The following is a 14,059-nucleotide window of genomic DNA, read 5'->3' on the forward strand; positions in this document are numbered from 1 at the left end:
TTAAATGGTAACATCCTACATATTAGTCTGAAATTCTGAACACTCAGCAAAATGGTAGCTGAGTTTGCTTCTCCATTTAGGTTCATTTTGTTTGTTTCTTTAAGCACATACTATATAGAGGAAACACTGTAATAAGGATTAATTTACATTATCTCATTTGATCTAAACAATCCTATGAGGTAAATGTTTTCTCCATTTTCAGCAGGAAAAAAAAATGCAGCATAGAGAAGTTAATTAATTGGCACAATATCATCCCAGTAATGTGTGGAGGAGACAGTATTTGAAAGGTTGGAAGACAATTAACAACTAATGAAATCCTAAAATCCTAAAAACCTCTAATGAAAGCCCAGGAACTTGTCAACGAATTTTCAAATGTTTGTTAGAAAGATAAAAATCAGAAGATTAGGGAAAGAATGACAAAATGTTTATTAAGTCTTTTACAATATTACTATTTCCTTTTTTTTTTTTTTTTTGCTGAGGAAGATTCACCCTGAGCTAACATCTGTTGCCAATCTTCCTCTTTCTGCTTGAGGAAGATCTGCCCTGAGCTAACATCTGTGCCAGTCTTCCTCTGTTTTGTTTGTGGGTCACCGCCACAAGATGGCTGCTGATGAGTGGTGTAGGTCCACACCTGGGAACCAAACCCCGACCACTGAAGCAGAGTGCACCAAACTTAACCGTTACGCCACAGGGCAGCCCTGGCAATAGTCTTTTATAAGTGAATAGTAGGATTGTGTTATTGCGCATGGAGAGAGCCTAGGTTAGTGGCTGAAGTGTACACTCTGGAGCTATACTGCCTTGGTGGGAATCCCAGCTCCCCATTTACTACAGTGTAAGACCTTAAGCAAGTTAGTTGATTTCTCTGGGAGATATATACATATAGATATGATTTTACATAAATGTTTCATATGTTAAGAAAAATATATTAATAATATATACATATGTATGTATGCAGGTATGCATGTCTGTATAAATTAAGATGTCATATATGTATTTTATACACTAAGAAAAATATATTAAAACTTTATGAAAACATATATATTCTTAATATATAAAATATATATGACAACTTAATTTAAACATATATATACACACATACATACACACGATGCTTAATAAATTTTTATATTATGATCTAGCCAGGACCTTTAGAAACTTCTGGCCTGACTCTCTATGGCCAGAAAGAAAACTTTCTTTCTTTCATAATTTGTTTATAGCTAACAACCCCATTCAGCAAGGTATCTCATTCAGTTACAGAGGAACACATTTCACAAGCAATTTATCTCTGTACTTTGTTCCAGGAAATTGCATTGCTCAAAGCCAGACAGTCTGTGGGTGATTTATTCAACTTTTCTTTTGTGATGTTCAAGATGAGCTTTCGGTTACACCTGCTTTAAAAATACTCATGTTAAACTTAACTAACTACATGATATTTTTTTCATTTCATTTAGAATTTGCCACAAATCATTTTCCATAAAAATCTTTATCATACCTGAGAATACGCCTGGGCTCAACTTTAAACATACATGAAGTGGGTTTCTCTACCAGTCAGTCCTAAATCAGCACCTCAACTTTCATAAGAAGAGGTCAAGCCTGCCCTCGTGAGCTGACTCGCATATTTTCTTTCTTTAGTGGACATACAGAATTTTTTCATTCTGAGAAGTGGGCAAGGAGCACAATCTCAAAACTCATTATCATATATATTTTTGAAAAGCTCATTAAGAAAAAGATATTCATAAGGGACATGAAGCCTCTTCATTTCTATGAATCAGCAGTTCTCAAATCTTTTCTGAATCAAAGGTCCCTATAGTTTGTAACTATGAAAGTTACAAACCCCGTCCTCAGAAAAATGCATCCATGCCCATATACGCCCACTAATGTACACAATTTACGGGATTCCTACAACTCTTCTGTCAAAGTTTATCTATCAACAAACTCCCTTTGAGTTCTTGAAATTGATTAATAAGTTTTATTCAAGACCCTCCAAAAATCTCCCAAGACCACTAAGGTGCTGCTTACCTCAAAGATACTGTGGCATTTGCCCCCATAATTTTATTTTCACTGATTATTTTTTGTCATGATGACAACTGCGTAAATTAAGACATACCCTCATAAAGCTCCTTGCTGCAGTTATTCTAAGCATATTGTTTAGGGCTTTGCTCATTACACCACACAGGATCCTGTTTAGGATAAACTTTAAATCAGAAATGGCTGTGCTTCTCCTCAGTGGATGATTTGCCTTTATTTTATGAGCACTTTGAATGATATATCTATTCATATCCCCGTCTTTAAATTTATAGCTAGAAAGCTAAGAGCTAAATCTGTGGCCATTTGCTGTAAGTGTTTAGGATGTAAGACTCTGTTTTTTGAGCACTAACCTCATTACTGAGTCACTTTACTTCTTCTTGGCCCTAACTTTATCATCTACTTCTTACTTATGTTATCTTGTTTAGAAGCCCTCTTATAAGTATTGTATAACAATGCGAAGAAGGAAGAAAGAAAAGGTGGAACAAAGGAATAAAAAGAAAAAAGTTTCTTTAACTGTTATATTCCATTATATCCAATTTCTATCAAAGAAAGCAATTAATTAAATATTTAATTCTGATTTACATTTTAAAGTTTTATAAGACTTTAGCAAATTTAGAATAAAACAAGGAAGAGTAATAAAAATTATTTTATTAATCCACATGTTTCATTGGTGGTTGCAAAGTCTCAACTGCAAACAATTGCCAAAACATTTTTTTCTAGCTACAAAACATTTAAAAATTTTTTATTATTGAAACTTTCAAATATACAGAAGAGTAGAGAAAATGGCACCATGAACACTCAGATACCCATCACCTTGATTTTAAAATGTTTAATATTTTGCCATATTTGCTTCTTTTAGTTTTTTCCTGTTAAAGTATTTTAGAGTAAATAACAGACACAAAAGTGAAGACTCGTCATACTACACAAAGTCAGTACAAAAGGGCACACAGACAAGTTTTTTTTAAGACAGAACACAGAGAAATCCACATGCTAAATAATGGGTCCACGATGACTTAGGGAATAAGCACGTATTTGTAGGAAGCAAAACAAAGGTTTCCATAGAGAAACCACTTTCATGAGATGGTTAGGTGGACGTGGGTTTTGTTTCTGCATCTGTCACTTGGCGAATGAAGAGACTATCTTCGGGATGTTCCGTGTCATCCATTTCATACATATATGATGACGCAGTTGCGGGTGTTTGCATCATTACTGAAGGCAAGTGATGTCATGCTGGTGGGGGATCAACAGAACTGGTACAGCTGTTTTTTGTTAAATGGATCCCAAATATTTACAAAGCCATCAGAACCACCTGTGGCAAACGTATTGTGGATGTTGTGGAAGGGAATGACATTGACCAGGTAATTCTGCTCAATATAATTTTCTTCCGGTCTGTGACACTTGAAGGCATGCTTCTTCTGTACCTCAGGGCTTGGGTCCAAGTACTCAACTGACACTCAGCCTTCAAAAGAGCTTTAATACATAACACTGCTTGTTTGGAAGTGCTCAAATGCAGGGCACAGTCTGGCATGTAGCCCACATTTGTGTAACTCCATAAGATCCACATTAACACTCTGCGGCCCGCAATGCCCATTATCAGTCTGTGTCCAGGCACTGAGAGGATATAGACCTTTTCAGGCTGAGAGAAGGTCCGAGCATTATAAGGAGTTCTGGGATCCCATGATTTAACTATCTGATCCCAACTCCCATTAACCATCACGTTCACTGCTGGACAGTATTCAACACATCTGATGGGGGCATCATGGGCTCCAAAAAGATTTTCTGGATCAGTGTTCAAATCATGCATTTTCAACTGATGGTCTAATCCCCCACTCCAGGCATACGTAGATTGTAGGATCAGGACAATCTACATCCAGGACAGCGCAGGTGTGCTAGTACTTGAGCGGCATGGAGTTGGCCGATACATCATGAAGATGCGCGGACATGAACCAGGAGGAGACCAGCAGGAACTGAGAGGTACTGGGGCTGAGCTTCATCGAGGAGATGCCATCCTCAGGTCGCTGGTTCAGCTTTAACTTGTTAGACCTGGTCATCTTGGGCTCCTCTTGGAAGCAACTTCACTGCCACTTGTGGTCACTTCATTGCTTCCCTCAGACATTACAATATCTCACGTCCACATGTTTTAGTATCCATCTCTGAAAAGTAATCGCCTGTTTCTACATAATCATAGTAACATTTTTCACACCTAACAAAATCCATAATAATCTCCTAATATCACCTAATACCTAGTCTATATTCAAATTTCTGTTATCCTGCCCCCAAAATACCTTTTATAACTGCCAAAACTTCTTAACCTTAGACTGAATGAGGTTAGCATCCTCAAAGTTCCTATTCAACTCTATTTAGCCATTTCATTTGCCTCCAAATGCCGATATGCATGTGTATATCTAAATGGTTCATAAAAATAAAGTGCTGGAATTGATCATATTATGATCCCATTCAGCAGCAAGAGTTAACTCTAGACTACTCAAGTCATTAATAAAAATTATTCTTTATGAAAATTTCGTCTTTTTCCAGTATGCATTGGTTTTTAAACCTAGGCTTACTGTACCAAAAAGCTTACTAATTTACAATATTTCTAACTTTGAAGTAAAGAAGAGCTTCTCTTCTAGTTCTTTCAACAATGCTAAACATTGTCACCCTTTTAACATCTCATTCTGTTCTCTGCCTCCCTTTAAAGAAGTGGATTCTATCTTAGTAATTTATGCCACTCCTTGCGTATTTTCAGCTCCTTTTGTATTTTCAGTCTTATTCTTTTATGTGCTTTGGAAATATTAGAGATAAATTTCTTTTTTAAAATTTTCTCCCAGCAGCATTACCTCATAAGCATTACCTAATTATATAAAGCATCTGTAGATCAGGGATCTGGCATATGTTGTTTTATTTTTAAAAACAAATTTCCAGTAAATGCAGTTTTCAGTTTACACTTACGAAGTCAAAATGTCAAGATGACTCAAAAACAATACATTAAATTGCAAGTGAACTTTACAGATTTGATTTGGTAAAGATAGCACAAGATTCAATGAGACCATGTGTCTACAATATGCCTGAGTGAACAATTAGAGATCATTCAGGAAGATAACGTCAAAGGCCAGATCCACACCACTTATGCAAATACCTTGGGGTGGAATTAACCTAACAGGATGAAACATTTTTCTCAAAAAAAAAAAAAATGTCAAAGCATGTGGAAAATGTTACTGAAGTGTCCCTTTTAATGAGAATTTCAGTGAGGAATAAACTGTGGAAAAACATGCACTTAGGAGTAAGGCAGAAGACAAAGTCACTACACACAGCTTCCATCTCTTATTTCTATCCAGCAAGAATACTACTTATTACTGTATTTCCCTCCAGTCAGGGGAACAGAAATGTCTAAAAACTGACAAGAAAATTTTCACATATTGAGGTATGTGGGGTAGCTATTCTGGTTTAAAACTGATTCAGCTTGAACTAAAGAAGCCTGACTTATGATCTATCAAACATACATTGTACATCTGCTTCAACCATGAAAGTAAAGAATGCATTCAACGTTATCTTAAAGTAAAAGAATGCACTCTTCAAAGATGAGAATGCATAATTCCCCTCCTACAATGCCAGTATCAGTAACACCCATATCAGTACTCCTGAAGATATGTTCTCTTTCCGGGCATTAGGGTCTTGCTGACCTGCCAATCTGCAACTGAATGCCTCTTTGAAAGTTTGATGACTGTGTATCCTGGGTGTGTTTAATGTATGTTCTTTGTTCCAAAAAGGTATAAAACTGTACTGAAAACCACACTTCTCTGGAACACTTTCTTCCTTTGTGGAGACTGCCTTCTCAGGTTATAGTCCTCAGCCTGACTCAAGTAAAGGTCACCTTATCTCTCTTATCTATAGAATGGTTGTTGGTGATTTTCTGTCAACAACACAAAGATTGAAATTATGTCAAGCAACTGTTAAAAAACAAAATTCAACCTAGTAAATTTAAAGATCTAATTGGCTTTATTAGGCAATTCATGAATGGGCAGCATCCCATCTAGCAACTAGAAGGGCACTCTGAGGGGTTGTACAAAATGGAAAGTTTTTATGGGAAGAAGGGTGGGGCAAGGGAGCTATTAGCAAAAGAATAGAAAGGATTATTTTTAGGCGAGGCTACCTTTTCTTGATGTAAGGGAACAGCAAGGGTCTTTAGATTGCCTCTACTTCTGGGAGATGGAGAGGGCCCACAGGATACATTACTTTACCAGTGCTTGACCAGAAAATTCCAGACTGGTTGATTAAGATTAGGTTTCTGAGAAAGGTTGAAACTGCAATTAGATTAGATATTAAATCTGGGTTTGGTATCACGGGCTTTAGCATGAGTGATGCCATTTTGGATTTTCTTTTTAACACAACACTTTATCTTGACGTTTATCACACATGAGAGTTGTCTCACTCCAAGACCTTTTTGGAAGGGATTTGAACAATAAATTCTACATTTGTCCCAAAGAAATAGATTTAATGAAGTGGGAGATTTATTCTAGAGAGTTGGAGGACTGAAAATCTTGGAATATATGGTCCATATTTTGAAATTGGGATATGGTGTGGCAGTCCTTTGGTGATCAGTAGGTATTCCACATTCTGTTCTCCGTAACAAGAGATTCATGGTTGAGGAAGGGTATGCCATTAAAATCCATCAACTCCTTCCCAAGAATGGTCCTGACTCTCACCTGTTATTTCATATCATAAGAGAAGTAGAGCCAGGAGAACTCATTATGTTGACACAAATAATCCATAATAAATCCAAAAATCAAAATTGGGGTGAATTTATTATATGAGCCAGTTTGAGGACTATAGCCTGGGGGCTTCCTTCCCTGAGGAAGGAAAAACTCAGAAGAAGCAGGGTATACAGAGTCATTATATACTGTCTTGGAACAAAGAACATACATCACATATAACAGGACTATCTCTTTTACAACAGTCATGAGACGCTTTGCTGGAACAGCAGGTCAGTGGTTGCAAGGCGAACACAGCAGGTCGGTGGTCATCAGGTCAGTGGTCATGAGATGAGTTAAAACAGGTCAGCAATTAATCCTTAGTTTCTGGGAAGAAATACTTATCCTTAAAGAAATGCTGATATGGGGGGAGGCAACATCCTTATGTTTAAGGGCATCATTCTTGGCTTTGGGACATTGTAAATGTTTAAAGCAGATATACAATGCATGCTCAACAGGCCACATCAGGCCCTTCTGGAAAAACAAGGTCAGGCCAAGTTAGTTTTAAACCAAATGGCTTCCTCATATACTCCAAAATATTCTATTGCTTTTTGTTTACTCATCAACTATAATACTCTGGTGAAGGAATGCTAGGTTCTGTTTCTAATTTTTAGGAACTGTACATTTTATGCCAATAGATTTTTACAGCAAGATTGTCTAAATACCAAGATGTCAATAAGCACAAGCATTTCTGGAGTGATGGAATAAAGACCTCTGAAAATTTCCTCCTTCAAAAAACAATTAGAACACTGGCAAAAATTATAAAATTTTTCCAGTACTCTGGAAATTAGCCAAAGACTTGTAACAAGCCAAGGAGCATTTATTCAAGAAAAACAACTGAACCTTGGTAAGAACAGTGAGCTATGTGGCATTTTAACTGGCCTATTCCCAGCTCCTTCTTGGCAGCTCCATGGTAGCCTTGAAAATCAGCAATCTTGCAACCAGAGTATCTGTGAAAACCAACAGCATAACTAGGAAAGTCAAAATAGGTTTTGTCAAAGAAAAAACAGAGCTGGACAGTAGTTAAAGTGGTAAAAATAGATTTATTTAGAAAAATTATTGTAATGCGGGAAAAGAAACCTCAGTATAAAACTAAGCTTAATTCCAAATAAAACAAAGAAAAGTGGGAATTTATAGCCAAGGAGCAGGGTGGGAGTCAGTGGCTGGAAAATTACTAAGAGGAAACAACAGGGGTAAAGGGGGATTCTGACTAAATTGGCCTAACAGGATTCTTACCAAAGGCAGGCCAAGGTCATCAGACATCCCCTAGGAGACGGTGGAGGATAGGGAACTTATGAGACATCAAGGGTGATCAGATGGTGAGGATGCAGGATTATGGCTAAACTGATTTTGCAGGATTCTTGCTAAAATTGGACAATGCAAAGACGAACATGGAGGCTCAAAGGTCACGGCCTAGTTGAGAAGAGAGATCAGGGGAGCCTGGGTAGGGTTGGTCAAGGAGAGAATCCGTGTCAGTTTAGAGCTTCTCAAAAAGCCCCATGCCCTGGGAATAGTCACGATTTGACCTCATTGGCAGCTCCTTGAAAGCCTCATTCACAGGGCATGTCTTTATATGGCCTCATTCAGAGCTCACTCATCCCTGACCCTGACCCTAACCCGGACCCTAACCCTAATTCCTAACCCTAACCACTGTCTGGCCCTATGCCTCAATTAGGGACAACTCTGAAGGAAGCTGTAATGAGGCTTAGATTTGCGTTTGGGTTTGGGGGTAGGGGATTTGTTGTATGCTGTCTACTCAGTGGAGGTTTTCATTTAATAATCATCAGGCACCTGAGGAAGCTACAATATGAAATTTTATAACAGCTAGCTAGCATTACTTTCCCAGGGTAAATCCTCAAAGAGTACTCAAATTTTACATTTATATGGTCAAAGTACACTTCAGAAAAGTATATTTTCAAGGACACATTGGCCATTTTTATCTCTTTGTTTTGCAAATTACCTGATCCTTTGTACATTTTTCATTGAGATATTAGTCTTTCTACGTTAAATAGTAGAACATTTGATGTATATTAAGTCTTAACTTACTGACATAATATATAGCATATATCACTTGTAGTTTGTAATTTGTCTTTTAATAGGGCTTAATAGCATTCTCCCCACCCCCAGGATAACGTTTTATTATTTTTCTTTGTTTTTTAAAAATAGCTTTAGAGGGACCGGCCTGGTGGCATAGTGGTTAAGTTCGCACACTCCACTTTGGCGGCCTGGGGTTCGCAGGTTTGAATCCAGGGCATGCACCGAGGCACTGCTCGTCAAGCCATGCTGTGGCGGCATCCTACACACAAAATAGAGGAAGATGGGCACAGATGTTAGCTCAGGGCCAATCTTCTTCACACACACACACACAAAAATAGCTTTAGAGACTTCCATCTCCAGCCACAATAGATAAAATTTACCCTTTGACCACAAACAATAAAACTGAACAAAATATATTAAATAATTGTTTTCATATATTGGGCAACAGGCAGCACGTAAGTTTGACTGCTGACATAAGGAAACCAGATGAGGTAAGCCCTACAGTCACATCAAATTTTTGAGGGGAGGACACATTCTGGAGCAGGAAGAGGGATTCCAAACCCAGCAAACTGGTCTTTCCAAATTGAGGAGAGAGTTCAGAGGTCAGGGGCCTGGGGTAGTCGCAAGTTGCTACACAGTTATTACACAGCAGGAACAAGTTAGTCCAAAAATCTTTCTGATTTTGGGGTGGGTAAATATCATGAAACATTAAAAATTGATATAATTGATTTCATCAAAACTAAGAAATGTGGGCTGGCCCCATGGCTTAGTGGTTAAGTGTGCGCGCTCCGCTACTGGCGGCCCAGGTTCAGATCCCGGTCGCGCACTGACGCACCACTTCTCCGGCCATGCTGAGGCCGCCTCCCACATACAGCAACTAGAAGGATGTGCAACTGTGACATACAACTATCTACTGGGATTTTGGGGAATAAAAGAAAAAAAGGAGGAGGATTGGCACTAGATGTTAGCTCAGAGCCGGTCTTCCTCAGCAAAAAGAGGAAGATTAGCATGGATGTTAGCTCAGGGCTGATCTTCCTCGAAAAAAAAAAAAAAAAACTAAGAAATGTGTTTTTGAAATACACATTAACAAAATGAAAAGGCAAGCCAAAATTGGGAGGAAATATTTTCCAATACACGTGTCTGATAAAGGACATTTTCCCCCTCCACCTCAGGCTAGCTGTGATGTTGGCCTGTCCCATTTGTGATCACTACCATTTCTGACAATGCCCAGGGCATGGGGTTTGTCTGCATTCTGCTCCGAATCAAGTCAGCTCCCTCTGCTGGTGAAGCTGCTGGAGTTCATGGCCTGCCCTGCTCTGGTAGAACTACAGAACCGGAGGGGGTGGTGGGCAGGAAGGTGACAGATGGAGTTGACCACAGGCTAAAATACCACAGAGTCTTGATGTTCTTACCCAAGGCTCAGTAGTCTTTCTTGAATAAATATTTCTCAAATTTTATATTCCTTGGACAGATTTCCAGCATCTTGATAATGCTGTTTTTGACCATTTTACCCCGTTTTCTTTTTACTTTCTTTTTTTTTTTTTTTTTACTTTTTGATCCCATTCACTCATTTCTCCCACCCTCCACCCCTGACTCTGGAAACCATCAATCTGTTCTCTGTACCTATGAGCTTGTTTGTTTTATGTTTTTTAACTTTACATATAAGGGAGATCATATAGTACTTGTCTTTCTCTGTCTGACTTATTTCACTTAGCATAATTCCCCCAAGGTCCATCCATGTTGTTGCAAAAGCAAGAATTCATTCTTTTTTGTGGCTGAATAATATTCCACTGTGTGTGTGTATATATATATATATATATATATATACTCACACACAATTTCTTTATCCATTCATCCATCGGTGGACACTTAGGTTGTTTCCATATCTTGGCTATCGTAAGTAACGCTGCAATGAACATGAGGGTGCATATATCTTTTCGGAGTTAGTGTTTTTGCTTTCTTTGGATAAATACCAAGAAGTCGAATTGCTGAATCACCTGGTCATTCTGTTTTTAATTTTTTAATCGAAATAAAGGGCTTTTATCTAGATTACATAAAGAACTCTCAAATTTCTATAAGAAGACATCATAGTTTTTTTAAAGTGGTACAATATTTGAGAAGATACTTTACAAAAGAAACTATACAAATGGCCAATATCACAATAACAGTTGCTCAGAATCTAGTCATCGGAAAAATTTAAATTAAAACTACAATGAGGTAATGCTATACAACTACTAGAATGGCTAAAATTAAACAAAACAAAACAAAACAAAACAGAAAATAACAAGTAACAGCAAGAATATGGAATATGTGGAACTCTCATACATTGGTAATGGGAATTTCAAATGGTAGAGCCACTTTTGAAAATAATTAAGCAGTTTCTTATAGAGTTAAACATAGAGTTACTATCCAATAGCAATGTCGTTCTTAGGTATTTATCCAAGAAAAATCAAAACCTAGGACTTGTATTAGTTTTCTATGGCTGCTGTCACAAAAGACCACGAATATGGTGGCTTGCTACAACAGAAACATATTCTTTCACAGATCAGAAGGCCAAAAGTTCAAAAATATCATCGGGCCAAAAACAAGGTGTTGGCACCTCTGCTTTCCCTCCATAAGCTCTAGCAGAGAATCCACGTCTCTCCTCTTCCAGGTTCTGGTGTCTGCGGGCATTCCTTGGCTTGTGACAGCATTACTCCAACAGCATCTTCCAATCTCTTTCTGTTCTGTCTACACATCAGCTTCTCTTCCGTGTGTGTGTCAAATCTCCCTCTGCCTCCCTTGTAAGGACACTTGTGATGGCATTTAGAGCCCGCCAAGATAATCCAGGATAATTTCCCCATCTCAAAATCCTTAACTGAATCACATCTGCGAAAGCCCTTTTTCCAAATAAAGTAACATTTATAGGTTCCAGGCATTAGGACCTGAAATTTTTGGAGGTCATTATTCAGCCTACTATAGTTCTGTGCAAAGATTTGTAGAAATTTTATTCATAATAGGCAAAAACTGAAAATAAAGTGTCCATCAGTAAATTAACAAATAAACAAGTCATAGTATATGCGTTCAATGGAATATTATTCAGCTATAAAAAGTAATGAATTATTGAAACATACGACAACAGGGATGAACCTCAAAATACTTATCTTGAAAGAAGCCAGACACAAAATAGTAAATTTTGTGTGATTCTGTTTGTACAAAACTCTGGGATAAATAAACCCAATCTATAATGATAGGAAGCACATCCATGTTTGCTTGGAGCTGGGGAGATGAAATGGGGATTGCCTGGAAAGGGGTATAAGAGAACATTTTGTGATGATGAAAATATATATATCTTGATTATGGTGATGATAACATGGGTGTGTACATATGTCAAAACTGATCACACCTAAAATGCTATGCATCCTATTGTATATGAATTAAATCTCAGTAAAGTTTATTTCAAATATAGATTTTAAATAATTGATTTGTTCGTTTTAAAAATTAAACTTAAGGGGCCAGCCTCCATGGCATAGTGGTTAAGTGCACACGCTCTGCTGCTGGCGGCCTGGGTTCGGATCCCGGGCACGCACCAATGCAGCAGTAGTCAGGCCATGCTGTGGCAGCATCCCATATAAAGTAGAGGAAGATGGGCACGGATGTTAGCCCAGGGCCAGTCTTCTTCAGCAAAAAAAAAAAAAAAAAGGAAGAGGATTGTCATGGATATTGGCTCAGGGCTGATCTTCCTCAAAAAAAAAAAATTAAACTTCAAAATTTACAACGATCTCATCTCCCACTATTCAAACTCATGTAGAAAAATTATTCCCATGTAAATATTTTTTAAATATTTATTTTTTATTGCATACTTTTACTTCATTTTAATGTTTACATTTCTCACCCATTTTGAACTTATTTTAAGACAAATGAGAAACAGATTTTTCTCTGTGGCCACCCAGTTTTCCCCAAAACATTGATAAAATAATCATTTTTTCTCACTTATGAGAAATTCCACCCTCATCATAACTAATTTTCCACATATACCTGGTTCTATTCTGTATTGTTTATTCTGTTTGGTTGGTTTGCACATTATTTTCCTTTGAGGTTTTTTTCTTCATATGAGTTTTTAATTGTTATTTTAACCTTAAGAATATGTATATATTTTTTGTGTGAGGAAGATTAGCCCTGGGCTAACTTCCATACCCATCTTCCTGTACTTGATATGTGGGACGCCTGCCACAGCATGGCTTGATAAGCAGTACGTACGGCTGCGCCTGGGATCCAAACCTGCGAACTCCGGGCCGCTGAAGCGGAGCACACAAACTTAACTACTACGCCACTGGGCTGACCCCAAGAAAATTTTGATATCTAGGAGGCCAAGTCTTTCCTCATTACTCTTCGTTCTCAGAATTTTGATAACTTTGTTTCTTAATTTTTATATCCACATGACTTCCTATCTTCATCTAAGTTAAAAGACAAATAAAAATAAACACAAAAGCAAAACAAAACATAAGCTCTTTGGGCGGGATTCTGACTAAAATAATGCTGAATGTATAAATGAATTTAGGTATAAAATAGCCTAAAATATTGAGGTTTCTTATCCATAAATAAGACCTGTCCTCCACATATATTCAAATATTCTTTTACATCCCTCACTATGTTTGTATTTTGTTTTACAAAGACATTTCTGGTCTTTTGTTACCTGCTACCTAAAATTCAAGATAACTTATATCCTCATTGGAAGTATGTTCTTTAATATTGTAAAAGAACACTCTTTATCCTATTTCACATGTTTTGTCTTGTGGAGAATCAGAATTTTCCACACTAAAATGTATCTCTTTAGCTTGGTTATTTCTAAGAACGAAAGACTCAGAAAGAAAATTTGACCTTCCTCCTAACTGCCTAAAAGAATTTAAGATAGAAGGCCTGTTCCAGGAAGGAGCAATCCCCATAAGATAACTATAATGGAATATGAACTAGGTGTGATAGACAGGGAGGAACCTCACAGGACTCATTTGACTGAAGTCCTCCCCGTGTCACATTGTCTTTGCAAGGTATGGCAAACATTTGTTTACCAAACATTTGCTTTTCCCTCTCCATGTGAGTTGCCTTCCTCCCCTTTGAAGTCCCAAACCACTGCCCCTAACGTCCTCCTTTGTCTTTAGCTGAAGATGGTATTTAAGGCGGTGGCATCTGCCATTTTGGCGAGTTACTCAGTTTTCCTGGTTTCTCCCATGTGTACAGGTTATTAAATTTATTTGATTTTCTCCTGT

At 37.6% G+C, this 14,059-nt stretch overlaps 1 pseudogene; it reads right to left on the reverse strand.

Annotated features, from left to right (window-relative positions):
* Positions 1 to 3,112: 3,112 nt before the first annotated feature.
* LOC101404858 (mitotic checkpoint protein BUB3 pseudogene) lies at positions 3,113 to 4,079 on the reverse strand (annotated as a pseudogene).
* Between the last annotated feature and the right edge of the window lie 9,980 nt (positions 4,080 to 14,059).

The sequence above is a fragment of the Ceratotherium simum genome, chromosome 38, assembly GCF_057802395.1.
Source record: "Ceratotherium simum simum isolate JZ-2026a chromosome 38, ASM5780239v1, whole genome shotgun sequence".
NCBI classification, from domain to species: domain Eukaryota; kingdom Metazoa; phylum Chordata; class Mammalia; order Perissodactyla; family Rhinocerotidae; genus Ceratotherium; species Ceratotherium simum.